Raw genomic sequence first — 15819 nt, forward strand, 5'->3', positions numbered from 1 at the left:
TCATCACTTTTAAACTGAAGATTTAGAGTTAGATTCATTTAACATTTGTTAGTTTATATTTTTACATAGAATTGACATTGCATAATGAAGAGATTCATGATTTCTTTCTTCAAGAAGTTCTTAATTATTGCCAAGATGTAATGCACATTAAAATAATTACTAGAAAATTATCAAAAAATAGGGTAAACCCATATTTTCTCTGTACTTTGAGATCTGTATTAATCTTCTAACAGTTGAAATACTAGGCAGTGAGTTGGAGTGCCCTTTGTTAGAACTACCTAAATCTGTTTTAATGTTTTCAAATGAGTTTCTACTCTATTCCTCCAAGTCTTGTGTACAAAGTTGTGTGGTTTCCCATGCCTCGCATGGGGATTTTGTTAGATAATCTATAGCTCTTGGGGGAAGCATTATCACCTGTGTGGCATAAGTCCGTTTAAATTATAGATACATGCATGTATATGCATGTATTCTTTAGAAAATATATAAAGCAATGTTTCCCCGTGGCCTTTTCACATCCTTACTGCTATATCTTCTTCCTCCCTATTACTCTCACTTCTCCTTCCACAGTTAAAGTCTCCTCCTCCTGATTTTCCCATTTCACCCCTGATAACTAGCCTGTGTCTTACTATCTCCCTCTCTAAGGGTCTGTCACCCTAGTTCTCTTAGGGCCCTTGCTCCTGGCACTGTTAGACAAACCACGCAACACATCTTTATCTGAATTTTTCATGGTTTATATCCTGGGTAGGGGGAATAGAGTGACTTACAAAGGTGAACACCCAGCACTCCATAAAAGGCGAACACCCAGAACCCTGTTCCACTATGTGGCTCAGTGGCCCACCCACAGTCTCCGTTAGCTTTTGCGTGGACCCCCAGGCTCGCCCCAGGTTGATAAATGCCCCCTCTCACATCCAGGCGGGTGAGGCACTGGGGCCATTTTTTCTGTGTCCCTACTGCTTCTGTTTGAAGATGGCGCCAAAAGGCCCCTCCCTCCACGGCTAACTCTCCCCTCAGTCAAGTCTCTGCAGCAAGCCCCGCCCCTCAAAGGAACCAGGCCCCTTGGGACACAGGGTCCTTCTCCCCCACTGTATCCCGTGGTCCTTTCTATTTTCCTGACTTCTAGATTACATCAGATCATATACTCACATCTAAAGATTTGGAGCCAGGATCCACAAATAAGAGAACATGCAGTGTTTGTTTTTCTGGGTCTAGATTACGTCACTCGTCATAAAGTTTCCCAGTTATAAAGTTCTAAGCAAAAGCCTCCTCCCTGAGACCTAGTGGTGCTCATGTATTAGAAGGTGCTGTGCAAACTGTCAAGGCAGAAAAGCAGTCAATAGTCCTACCCAGCTGTACAACCCAAGAACTACAACAATGACCAGCCCAGCAAGATATCCTTGATGGTACAATAGAGGCACTTTTATAGTGGGGATATCCAACAGCTGTCTAATTGGACTTAAGGCCTGCTCAGTAGGAGGAAATTCATGCCTGGTACTGCTAACCTAGTCAAATACCAACTGCTGGAGAGGACGTAGACCCCAGAGGAGAACATGCTACTGCTATTTTCCTAAACCAATATGATTTCTAATTATTCTAAATATCTATTCTTAAACCTACAGATAAGTATAGCTCTCACTCCTCATCAAAGAAGCTTCTTTTTACAATAGATAGAAACTACTACAGAGATCCACACCTGGCCAAAATACAGAAATAAGTTACTAAGGGGTGCCCAGCCTCAACTGATAAAGCAGTCCCTGCACATAAGGCTCAGGGAACAGAAGAGGGAGTAGGAAGATTGTAAGAGCCAGAGGACCACGGCACCTGCTGCTAGTTATTGTCTTCTAGACATGACAGGTATGCTGCATCCATAAAATCTCAACAATATGATTGACTAAACAAGACCTTCATAATGACAGCACGAATTGACATGCCTGTGTAGACTGGGGGGCATTTCATAAGGTCCCACGGGTAGATGTAGAGCTCCAGGCAACCGATGACTGCTGAGAGAGAGAGAACCAATTTTCTTCAGGGACAAGATTCCTGATATGTTTTCCAACCCTTAGTGGTGAGCCCTAAACATATGTACATACAAGCATCACTAAATGGACTCAGTAGGTTTCGTGTGTGTGTGTGTGTGTGTGTGTGGTGTGTGTGTATTGTGTGTGTAGCAAGAATAACTAAAGAAAAAATAAAAAATTGAGAGGAGGGTAATGTGAGGGGTTTTAGGAGGGAGGGAAGGATGAAAATGATGTAAATGTGTGTGTGTATTGTGTGTGTAGCAAGAATAACTAAAGAAAAAATCAAAAATTGAGAGGAGGGTAATGTGAGGGGTTTTAGGAGGGAGGGAAGGATGAAAATGATGTAAATACAGAATTTGTGTATGAAAACCTAAAACATAAACTAAAAAATTGAAATTATTTTTAAATTCTTCAGATGTCTTTCTGAGACGGAACCGCTTCAACTTTAGCACGTATAGAATCATGTGGGTTGTATTTTGTTAAGTGCATGTTTTTGGATTTATCACAAATGCACTGAATCAGAAACTAAAGAAGACATCTAGAAATCTGCACATCTAACAAGTTTTCCAGGTGATCTGCTACTGGCGCAGAAAAATACTCCGAACAGTTTACCAAGAGTTGTTACAAGTCTTTTAATATGGAAACTTCAAAAGTCAAAGTAGTGATATAAAATCAAATATATTAAACCATTATTTAGAGTTTTAGCTCTTTGAGTATTTAAAAATTATATTCTATATCAGCAGTTCTCAACTTCAACTGAACATTGGAACCCACTGGAGAAATGTCAACATTCTCTATGCAGAAGCCACATCTCATACCAGTTAAACCAGAATTTTGGGTGAGATTCAGCCTACCATGGGCTTTAAAATTCCTCAGGTGGCTTCTATATGAAACCAAGATAAGAGCCACTGCTCTGTTTAGATTTATAAGCATAGAAAGAATCTTAAGGGATTGGCTACTGTTTAGAGCAAAGAACTTTAAGAGGGCAGAAATCTGAAACTCGCCTACACATACAAGAGTTGCTTTTCAATGATTCTCTTGTCATCCACACTTATAGCAACAGTAGAAACGGAAGAGATGATGGCATAAAACCAGCTGTTTCTCAAGTAAAAGGAAAGAAGGGGATTGTGCATGGCCCTCCATCCTAACAAATCATGGCCTTTCCAAGTCATTGTAGAGGTCAAGTGCAGTCAAAAGAAAAACTACACTTCTCTTTGTTCTGAGACACAAGCTGAAATTGGGCACAGCTTGTTTTACACAGAAAAGGTAATTAACTTGGCTTTGTAATTTACTTGTTTAGCCATCATTTATCACAGACTTCAGGCACCAGGCTAGAAACTGTACATACCTAGATGAGAATGCCAACATTACAGAATACAAGCTTGAAGACAGCCATTCATTCAGACTTTAGAACAGGATTTCATTCATAAATTGGATATCCAATGAACTGTTTTCATTCTATTTAAATTTAAATTTTTCATGGTGATTGTAACAGAACTCAAGCTCATGATCTTTTGCCCATGGAGTGCCACACAGAGCATCTCTGTGGTTAAAAAGTATTGTAAACACGGGACTTGGAGCAATGGAGCTGGAATTGCCCTGGAAGCTTCCTCCCTCTAGACTAGCTGTCATAGTTTTGAAGGACATTGTGCAAGCTGCTAAGAGAGAAAATCAATCAGTGGTCCAAGCCCAGCTTTAAAGCTTAATAACCACAACAATGACCGACACCGCAGACTATATCAATGCAGTAGTGGCACTTGATCTTGGGGTAATCAACAAATATTTAATTCGACTTAAAACCCTCTCAATGGGAGGGAATTCATATGTGACACTGTAAACATAGCCAAATACACATGGCAGGAGAAGTCACAGAGCCTAGAGAAAGCCCTGTGTCTGTTACATTCCTAGAAAATTTAATTTCTTACTGTATGATAAATATGTATCTTTTTATTTAAAGACAAGTATACCAGTCACCACTCATCAAAGAAGCTTCTTCTTGTCACAGACGAAGATTAATACAGAGTTCTACAACTGGTCACACACAGAAAATGAGTGTGTGTGAGATGCCCAATCCTAAGTGACACTTCTGCAATGGAGCTTCTACACCTAAGGCTCATGGAACATGGAACAGTGAATAGAGAGAGTGCTAATGTGTCTCTCAACTCTCACCAGTGAAGCGTCCTCATGCAAAAGAGGGTGATGAACACAGAAAGCCACAACTGGCCCAAGTGTAGAGAGTAAGTGACTGCAGAGTGCATGTCCCTGGATAGGACTCATATTAAACCTTACTTACCCAGGGCTCAGGGACTATTGAGAAAGAGTGGGCAGAAAGATTGTAAGAGCCAAGGGTGGTGCATGACCATAAGGTAACAAAGTTCTCCAGGCTTCTGGGAACTTGCTGATATAAACTTACACCAATGGTGACAACATGCACAAGACCCATGCAAACTCAGAGAAAAACAGCATAGAGCTGCTGAAATGGGCAGGAGGCCCCAACCATAGCTGAGGAACAATTGGCAGCTGATCACAGCTGGGGGAGAGAGTTGATCTTTTTTATTGAATTTTTGTGTATTTCATACAGCACATCTTAATCATCTTTATACCCCCTTCCTCACTGGCACCATTCCATAGTGCTCCCCCACACACACACTGGATTTCATGAATTCTGTCATTTGTGTTAAGGCCTATTGAGTCATGGTAGTGTCCCCAGAAGTCCCTCAATGCGAGTTCATCCACTGAGGTCTGATCAACCTACTTAGAGTCCCTCATTTTAAGAAGATCTTCCCTTAAGGGAGTGATACTAAATAGGCTGAATAGGCTTCAGTGGATGAACTCACACTGAGGGACATTGAGTACACAAACTTGACTTCATAGGTCTTAACCTATATGACAGAATGCATGACGTCCTGTGGGTGAGATATGGGGGGTTGCAGATACCCCTATCTGTATGAAATACAGATATTTGTATGAAATGCACAAATTCAATAAAACTATGCATTGAAAATAACGTTATTGTTATGCATACCGCAACCTGTAACGATCTAACGTGATAAAGACACATGCAGTAAAAAACTGTTTGACTTTGGAAGATGAGAAAGTAGCTTTATCTGTAATAAGGTGAGGGAAGTTGCTTTCAAAGCAGCTTTGGGTGGGGGCGTCATTTGTGAAAGGAGGATACCTAAAATCTGCAGGTGGCACAGCTAACAAATAAATCAATTAAAGAATGCAAGGTGTGAACAGAAACATAAAGTGAATTAAAACCATACAAACTTCATGTTATGAAGTAAGTATTTTAACCACTGACACTAAAATTTTAAATTGAATTCTCTGATGAAACAGAAAGCTGATATAATTGCCTGCATAAAGGGTGGTTTGAGAATTACAGCTGGTGGGATAAAAAAAATCAATGTGTCTCTGTGTTTTGAATAGACAGTAAAAGCATGACAAATGAATAGAGAGAGCTTGCCAAGACACAAACAATAGTCCAGGTGAGGAATAACTAAGGCATAATGCAGTTTCCGTGGCAGAACGTGAATTAAGCAGTAGCAAGGTTTTTCTTGTGATGTTCATCTTGATGGATTCCTACATGAGTTTGTTCTTCCCCATCTACGCCAGGTTATAATTCTATGGTCTGTTGACCTAGTGAACTCAAAGTATTTCAGGCATTTCCTGAAGCTACTAGCTTCTATTTTATTTATTTTTTTTACTAGACTTTCAAAAGTTTTTATAATGAGTATTTTGTTCTTGTATTGAGTTATTATTATTATTATTTGCTTTAGAATGTGTGTGTGAGAGTGTGGACACTTTTGTATAGAGATCAGAGGACTACTTTCATGAGTTAATTCTCCCTTTCAACGGTGGGATCTCGAGAGCTAACTCAGATTGTCATGTTTGCATAGCAAGTGCCTTTACTGACTGAGACCTATTTTCTTATTTATGATACTTTCTAGACTTTGGGACAGTAGGAGCCAGATGAAGAAAGGTCTTTTCCCTTCAGCTCATGGAGGCAATGCCACTTAGGCTCAGAGGTCTCCTCCTCTCTTACAGCAGAACTCTGAAGAACAGGTAAGAGTGCAGCCCCCATGGACGCCCAGCCTGAATCCCCATTCTACTTCTTACTGACTGTTCTCAGCGGCCAATTTTTCAACCTGTTTTGCTTTGATTTTTCTCTTCTATAAAAGGGACAATTAAAATGTCCCCCCCATTAGTTTTGTTCTTCAAATTTCGGAGGAAACCTTACACTTACAAGAGCTAAGTATATAAATCTACCAATACCTTAACAAACAAGCATCGACATCACTTGCAAGGATGAACCAAGATAAGGTGCTATATAGCTTTCTCCTCCAGATTTATTCCCTCTTGGAAGGTGGGCTGGGGTCGGGTCATGTGGATGGTGGTGCCTCTCTAGGGTCATGAAACAAGGTGCTAAGAGGCTCAGAAGCTGTAGAAACAGGCCCTTCCTCAAGGTGGTTTACACAGCAAAGGATTGCTATGGGAGGAAGACTCAGATGGTGAGGCTGCCCACAGGTTGGGCAGGGAACTCTGATAATGGAGGTTTCATGAGTCATCACCCACACCGAGGTGGGCTTTTTGGTTTGGTGATGCAATTACTCAAGTCACACATGGTCCTGTAAATATCCCAATAAATTCCTTGATTCACCAAGGTAGACTTAAATAGAATTATTTGGTCTGTGATTACTCTCACCATCTGGGGTGAAGAAAATCACTCATGAGGAAATGTCAGACAACACAATAGTTTGGTACCATGCCTCTACAGAGAAAGGAAGAGATCTATACATGTCAAATACCATTACCACGTCCTGGATGAAAACAACGGCTTTTTAAAAATTAAGCCTGTCTTCACTGATTTCCCTCTTGTCACAAGCCAGCCCTCCCTCTAACTCCCTTCAGGAAGTAGTGTCCGTGTCTTCACTCTCATAGCCATGTCCTGTGTTGGCTGAGCCTTTTCCTCAGTCTGATGCCATGTCTTTTCTTCCCTCCTGGCTACAATTTTAAACCTTCCCTAAAGGCTGACCTTCCCTTGAGATTTCTGTAATGATTTCCACCATTCCTCAACTCTGGGGAAAAGCAGTATTCCTTGCCCTCTGCTTTGGGTTCTGAGTTCACATCTGTGTGCTTTGTCTGCTCAGATAGTTGAGAAGATGCATGGGAAGCCCCCAAACCAGGATGAACACCCCTTCTTTCCTCACCTAGCACAGGGCTAAGACCCTCACTGATGATGTTCAGTTAATGGCTTCCAGGTCCCATTCAGAAAATCATCTTTTCATTTTATTGCCGCATTGCCTTGAGCTCTTTTTTTCTTTTTAAAAATCACACTCAATACAAGAAATAATGTTTTGAAGTAAAACTAACTTTTGCGTTAATAAATACATTTGTGTATTATTATTTATTAATACTTTCTATTTGATGTCCATAAAAATGAAACACTGATCACAGTTTTGTGGGTGTGTCTCTTTCTCTCTCTATATGTGTGTATGTGTGTGTATGTATGTATGTGTGTGTTATATGTGTGTCTGCACATGTACATGTACCTGTGGAAGCCAGGGGTCGATGTCAGGATGTCTTTCTCAAATGCGTCTTCACCTTGTCTTTTTAGTGGGTTATCTCACTAATCCTGGAGCCCATCATCTGGTTAGGCTGTCTGGCCAGCAAGCCCCCAAGATCCACCTGTCTCCACCCTTACCAAGTGCTGGGGTTACAAACTTGTGTTAGCACACCCAGCTTTTACTTGATTCTGGAGATCTGAACTCTGGTCCTCAGGCTTGCACAGTAAACACTTTACCCATTCATCCATCTTCCTAGCCCTTAACTACAATCTTAACATGAATTTTTCTACTATGATATCAGAGAAATTCTAACTTAAGACAAGATCCTACAACAAACAGGTAGTGTGTGGGGTAAGGCTTCACATGCACTTAGTCATGAAAATAATCACATGAAATAAATATCATTATTCCTTTTTTCAGTAACAGAAAACAAGGTGCAAACTAAAATAAAAAAAATCCATTCCCCTCCTTGGAGAAGAGAGAGAAAATCGCCATATGTAACTGTATACAACCCAGGTTCTATGTGTAAAGAACATTTCATCTGCATAAATTCCTGAAACAGAACTCTATTACTGCTCTCATCACAAGGAAACAGGAGTCCACAGAAGCTGAACCACTTGCACAAGGCTACACAGCTAGAACGTAGGCAAAGAGAGTTCACGTCTTTATCAGCCTGGCTTGAGAAGTCCCATTTAAAAAAGAAAATTTAGAAGAAGCATTTCATTATAGCTTTAACATATTCAGTAACACTTTCTAGAGCAAGGATACATCTCTTTCAAAAGTGGCTATAAATTTTTAGGTTCACAGTTGAATTACTAGAGTTATACAATATTGAACTCAGTATAGACCCTGTAAGACATAAAATTGAATGTGTTTTTACCCTTTAAAGAAGATCTCCATTTCACTTAAAAATATATATACTGTTTCCTACATTTTCAATGCTACTAGCACTTAGATGTTTTCACATGTTTCTTTAATTTCTACGTATCTGATTATTACTAGTCACAGTCAGTTACACTCAGATCCTTAGTACTTGAGTATGGATATAAAGTCACCAGGTAGAATTCACTTGTAATGTTTATCACCTCTACTATTTAACATGAAGTACATTTTTATGCTTCCTCCTCAAATATAAGTCCTTTTTTTAAATTTGTTGATTTGTGTGTGTGTGTATGTGTGTATCATACAGAACATCCCACACAATTCATCTATATACCCACTTCCCAAATGGCACCCTCCTATAGCCTCCCCCAACCCCCCAGAGCCCATATACTCTGTCACCCCTATTACTGTCTATTGTGTTGTTGGCACCCCCAGCCATTCCCCAGTGCTTGTCCATCTGCTGAATCTAGCCAATCTATCGAAGATCAGCTCTTCCTCATCTAGCAGCAATCAGTTGTCAATATTCCTTTAGATAAGATCGGGGTCTGCTGTTCATTTTCCCAGTTCTATGCTGGGCTACTGTCTGGGAGTCTTTTGGGCCACCCTGGCCAATAACTCAAAGGAAGGTATCTCCTGTTTGGCATTGTTTCTTGCTATGTAGCCTTTAGCTATATATATGGACTCTTAAAAAATCATATTGAGCCCATTAGTCTTTGATTATACTTTCCTTTTGGGTGTTTAAGGCCCTACAATTGGCCCAGATAAACCAATTTATTTTTACTCTTAAGGTTGTTTGAGGATCTGTTCCTCAGGGGTAACATGGGCTTGGGAGGAGCCCCTGGCTCCTTCTTTTATCAGTTCTGTCTATGTGAAGATAAGTCAAAGGTCCTGCTTGACCATGGCTGGCTTCGCTTGGAAGCATGGAGGAAATGTTCCCTCTGTGTTGACCCTCCTCTTTGTAGACTGGACACTGGTTCAGGTCCATAGGGGTCTCCATGGCCTCCTTGATCAAGAGGACAAGTGACTCACCATAGTTAGAGGACATTTTGAGAGATGCTCATAGTCCCCTGGAACTTAGTTGACCTAGGAGGGAAAGGAGCAAAAACTGTCCTTTACGTCCCTCTGTCCAAATTAGTATAGGCCTCATAGTATTGCTATTAAACATCCAAGAAGGTTAGTTCCACCAGTCTGGTACTTTTAATTACCATGTGCCATGTGGATAGAGATTGGGCAAAGAGCAAACACTCTCAGATAAACCAAAGAAGGAAACACAGTTAATAACTTGCCCTTGGATCATTTTAGTAGCAATAAAAGAAAGATTCAAATTCAAGTCATTATTATCATAAAACCCTTGTTCATAAGACTGCACTCCCCTGTGGAGGAGTGCTTTTACTCAACTAAGTACATTCCAGAACAATCTGGAAAGGAAATATGGAGTTTCTGCCTCTAGGAGTTAACATTATACTCATGAAAGCTATTTTTCAAGCAACAGTTTGGTTATTTGTTTAGTGAGATGTCACAAATGCATGATGTCATCTCTGTGGCCAATTTTGAGCAAAGAAAGAGTTCTCTAAATCTTGAATTGTAGTATGCTAGGGAAAAGAAGAGTGGGGAATAGGAATTTATAAATTGTCAATTCTTGCCCCTTGAAAGTTTCCCAGGAAGGAAGGGCCATTTGTACAACTCCTTGAAACGGAAGGAGGGCACAGGGTACTTTACACAGCACTTCAGCAGTGGAGTCTCATCTACTTGCTTCCCCTCTAGAATTGAAAGAGACCAATGCCTTTTGAATTCCACTTGAAGACAGAGAGGAGGTTGCAAGGGCTATTGTTGTCTTGACAATAGAGGATGATTTTCATAGACAAGCTGATTGCTTTCCTAGCAGCAGAAAAATAAAGCCGATTTCAACAACTACCCAAGACTCTGCCAGAGCAGCCACTTCTGAAAGAACAAAGCAAAAGGAAACAAAGTCAGGCAGCTTTATCAGTCAGCTTGTTCCCCCATCTGGGAGGACAAAGGGGATCAAGGTATATTCACATTAGATCACTGTACATCCTTCGAAGCTTCAGTTAAGTTTGTGGGCTACTAAAGTTTACTTGAATTTGGAGAATTCAGCCAGGAAAATAGGATAATGAGACTTAAACCTGTCTAAACTCATTAAGAGGCAGCTAAGAGGATAGCTATTGTAAGCAAGAAGAGTGTCTTCCGGGACTTTAAAACTCTATTCTAATAAGCCTACCTCCCCAGGGGAGTTTGTTAGGGGAATACCTCCCTGACAAATTCCTGACAGGATAGTAAGAAACGCGATGATACGTGAATGAAAGTATACATATTGGCACATGCATGATATCTACATGTAAGGTGATAGTAAATAGCAGTCTTAAGCAAAGATGTCATTGTGCTACTTGTTTACTTCTTATAAAAGAAGATTCAGCCAGGAGTGGTGGTGCACGCCTTTGAATCCAGAACTCGGGAGGCAGAGGTAGGCAGATCTCTGTGAGTTCAAGGCCAGCCTGGTCTACATAGTGAGTTCCAGGCCAGCTGGGGCTACAGAGAGACCCTGTCTCAGAAGGACCAAAAAGAAAAGAAGAAGAAGAAAAAGATTCATCTAATAGCTGTGGCAATACTCACATCAACATAAAACACTGTCTCATAATCTTGGATTTTCTTCAGATTTAACTAAGTGTGTAGACAGTGTTGTACCAAGTGAACTAAGTGGATCAAATCACTAATTACCCCGACTCTACTAAGTGGTATTATCCTTTTTTTAAAAAAAAAAAGAGTGTCTGGGTTCAGAGAAATTTCATGATTTGTGTATCAATAGGGGAACTTTAAACTGTAGGTAACAATACTTAACAATGGCTAAAATAATAATCACTCATGTCATTGCCTTATTACATGGATTCTGGTCTTCTGTAAGAACAGCCAGGGCTCTGAACTTATTAGCAGCTTCTTTTCAATCCCTTATCCTAATAAGTTTTGTGGCTTTGGTCATGGTTCAAGGAAAAGAAGCCAAAGTAAGTCAACTTAACTTTGAGTATAGGCAGAGGTTGTGAAAGTGTGATCCACATACCAACATCTTTAACCCCACAGGAAGCATGTTAGGAGCACCCACTCTCAGGCTATAGACCGAGGATGTACTAAACCAGAAGATGGGTTTTAAAAAGATCCATAAGGATTCTATCTCATGACTCATAAACTAGCCTTATTTAGATAAAACAATTGTCTATCTAATCCAACCTATCTGGACAACTATGCTAAGATTTGGTATAAATTTCTGATTGTTAATTACACACACACACACACACACACACACATACACACACACACACATTCCTATATATAGTGTTGCTGTTGTCCCTTTATTTATATTTCCCTTTGTGCCTGCTTTGTGAGGGGCTCCTCTGTGGTGAGCTCTATCAGCTGCCACAGGCTCTTGGGAGCTCCATTTTTTATAGCCCTTCCCAGATCCAGTTTCAGAAATATCCTATTAGTAGCAAGAAACTGGCCATGGTAGGGGAACTGATAGCATTGAAAGGGTAAAATACTATACTTCAGAGTGCTGTGTTCCCAAGAGAACTGACTTACATGGGTAACCTGGTCTAAGTCAGACATGCTGGCTTCGTGGCAAGGTGTCACTTCTAACACATGCATTCTTCTTGCAGTAGACAAAGCTTGGTTCTTTTCATTCTCTCTGTGGTTGAAATGCAAAACAACTGGCTACCACGCAGCATGATTTCACTGACATGCTATAGCTGTACAATTTAATGTACAAAAGATCATCTAAGCAATCTATGCCCTTTTAGAGCTGTGGGTTTAGCCCAGTGATAACACACTTGCCTAGACACCCTCCCCCACTGCCCTTTGTCTTACCAAAGCCATAAAGCTCCAATATCCCAGTTCTGATCTCAGTTGTGTATCATTCTCAAGTTTCAAGGTCTACAGTGGCAAATAGCAGGGCATGATTATGCGGCATGATCTCTGAATTCTTGAATTTGCCATCAGAAACCCAAGATCCCACTGGAAAGCTGCAGGCTGCTTCCCAAGGATAGCACTTCCAGCCAAAACTGGCAATGCTCTCTTAGAGTCTGTGCCTCAGGTCTCCTAAGTACATCATTATTATTCCAATGGATTTGGGAAATTACATGCTCCCTATTAATAACCCACAAAAGGAATACACAAATAGAAATGCAGAGAGAAGTGACTTGTTGGGAGCCTTTTGAAGGAATTGACGAGTGAGTTAGCTCAGCTGTTCTTAACTGATAAAATTAGATTCCATCTAATGGTCTTTGCTGAATAAAAATCATGGAATTTTCCATTAAAATGTATATTCTGGACTTCTGAATAAAAGTGAGAAGATCTGTCATCACTGGGTCCACATTCTCTGAGGTGCCAGTCTGGAATGGGTAATGGCAATTTTTAAATATTTTTATTTATTATTTTTATTTTATGTGTGTAGTGTCTGCATGTATGTAAGTGCACCTGTGTCATGCAATGTCTGTGGAGGTCAGAAGAAGGTGTCAGATACCCCAGAAGTGGAGTTATGGATGGTTGTTAGCTGCCATGTGAGTGCTAGGAACTGCACCCAGATCCTCTGCAAGAGTAACACAGAGTTCTTAACCATGGAGTCATCGCTCTAGCCCCAATGGTAGTTGTTTTTAAAGAGGCAGGAATTCCCACTTAATGGTCACTTGGATTACTCCCACTTTGTTTTACTAACTGGCCTTATCTGTGTAGGTTCCAAGTAGAACATCTGTTAAGCTTAATTTCCTTCACTTTCTTCTGAACACATTATATGATAGTTCATACTAATTATCACTTTTACAAAATTTAGAACCACCTGAGAGACAGAGGGCAATGCTTAGTGGGGATTATCTTGATTACGTTAATTGAGGAGGGAAGACTGGACCATAGTGGGTCGCACCATTCCCAGACTGGGATCCTGGAAAGTAAATGGAGAATGGAAACCAAGCAACAGGGAACAGTCATCCCTCTCTGTTCCTGACTGTGGGTGTGATGTGACTGGCTGTTTCAAGCACCTGCTGCCTTGATTTTTCTGCTAGGATAAACTGTACCTGTGAGTCAAAACAAACTCTTTCTCCCTTAAGTTGCTTTGATCAAAGAATGCTATCACAGCAACAGGGAAAGAAATTAACAACAGTTTGTGAAATCCCTGTAGCATAAATTCCCTGTGAGTTCTTGCTTGCTGTCATAATATGGCCTAAGATGATATCCCACTGTGCAATTACCAATTTCTTTCTTATATCCACATCTAAAGTTAGAGGTAGACTGAGTCCATAATGGAACTCTTTAAACTTTAACTTGGCCACCAAACTCCCAGCATCCTGTTAAAACACAGAGTGATTCAAATAGGTCTAGAGTGGTACCATGCTATACTCCAATGAACTCCATCTGATGTCTCTGCTGTGACTGCAGGCTCTATGCTTTAAGAAGCAAAAGTATAAATTTGTCCTCAAAATTCTGCTCCCAGTTCTGTGAGAAGCAAGGTTCAGGCCAAAGTTTGCCCCTTTAGGTATTATTCTCAAAGGAATAAAATAGTCATATAATTTGCTCTATAAGTTGGATGAAATCCAAGTTTTGCCCTCTAAATTATTGTAACCTGCCTCTGCATAAACCAAAAATGACAGTATTCCAAAAGGAGGGGAACCAGTTCATCTGAGGGATGACTCAGGCAATCTCAGAATCAGGTGTGAGACAAAGTAACAACCACTAGAACTAGCATCATAATCAAGTGTCAGGCTCCACTGTGAAGAATTTGGACTTCCGGTTTTGTCAATGGTTACACTCTGTGCAGGAGCAGAAGTGCCTGCATAATATTTATAATACTCATAACTAATCTGCATATTTCTAATACTCATAGCTAATCTGCATATTTTGAATACCAGCCATTTCATCAGTGTAAACCCATTTATGAAAACATGCTAATATCTGAACCTCTGGTGTCACTGGAGATAAAGATAGCTGGGTGTTTTCATAACCATTTTGCAGTTTGCCTTTTGATTAAATGCTAGTGAGCCGCCCCCTGCAATGTGTAAACAAATTAGGGCAACTTATTTTTATCACGGTCTTTGGAGATATATTTTAAACTAAATTATAGACAACACAACAGACTCAATAAAAACAGGAGATTCAAACTGGACTCTGAGGCAGGACCGATCAATTCAGTGTTTGAAAGCTGTCAGTGTGAAGGTGGCAGGTGGAAACAACCTCTTCCAGTGAGATAGAAACGTTCCACTAACATTTCCTAAGCAAGACCTTAGGGTCACTCCAAACACTGATTTCTATGACACACTTGTTTTTTCCAATTTATTTCTGCCTGGACCTCTGTGTCGTCATGTCTTCAGCACCACATATTTTCACATCACCTCACAAGAAACAGAACCAGAAAATTAGAGCTAGAAACAATCCTAGAGATTGCACAGTCAGTGGGATTCAGTCTTAGCTTTAAAACCTTTGTTTAGATTCCCATTGCCCTGCAGTGCTAGGGTAAAGCCCCTGTACCATCCTGGATGAAACACTGTCCACTGTCCTTGGCCCTTGTCTTTGTCCTTGGGTGACAATGATCTTATCCAATCATTCCTCTACCACCCATTTAACCCACTAGGAAACTGAGCCCCCACAGTGTAGGCAATTTGCTTGGGTTCACATAGTTGGGTGGAACAGAACTTGAACTCTTTTCATCATGGGTCAGATCATAGAACACATGCTCCGAGGAAGAGAGATAAAGCTCCCCCTGTTATCCTGTGAAAGACGAAGCTCTGGGGTGCTCAGTGCATAACAGGAATCAGATTCCTGGCCTGGGGGTCAACCCCAACATTTACCAGCCAGTTGGCCCAGTCCTTCAGCTCCAGGTAATGGCACAACTTTTTCTTTTCTAGATTCCAGGTGGAGATGGGTCTCTCCATAATCTCTGGTCTTGCCTGGAAATCCAAAATAAGAATTTTCACTTTCTCAATGCCCTCCAGCACTTGAAAGCAAACTGCCAGCCAGACACATTGGTAACTTAGAGTGAAAACAACACGGCTGCTCCCCAAACAGGACATTTCTAAGTGTCTCTGGTGTCTTACCTCTTTTTAAGACTTGCTTTGCATACAGCTTATTCTTTGATGTACATCAAATATTCATCTCCTTTCAAGTTTTCCTTTTTTCTCTTGGTCTCCACCTCTCACTCCATTTTTACACTTTCTTGGTCTTTCTGTGGCCTGTGAGAATCCCATTTATACAAAAGCAGGCCTCCCTGAAAAACATTTTCACTCTTCAAGGTCACCAGGGAGAGTAACGGTGGCAGTCAAGGATGGGTTCTCCACATGCTAACATGGGAGTTGATTCATTTG

Source organism: Nannospalax galili, unplaced genomic scaffold, assembly GCF_000622305.1.
Source record: "Nannospalax galili isolate Female #2095 unplaced genomic scaffold, S.galili_v1.0 scaffold17, whole genome shotgun sequence".
Lineage (NCBI taxonomy): Eukaryota > Metazoa > Chordata > Mammalia > Rodentia > Spalacidae > Nannospalax > Nannospalax galili.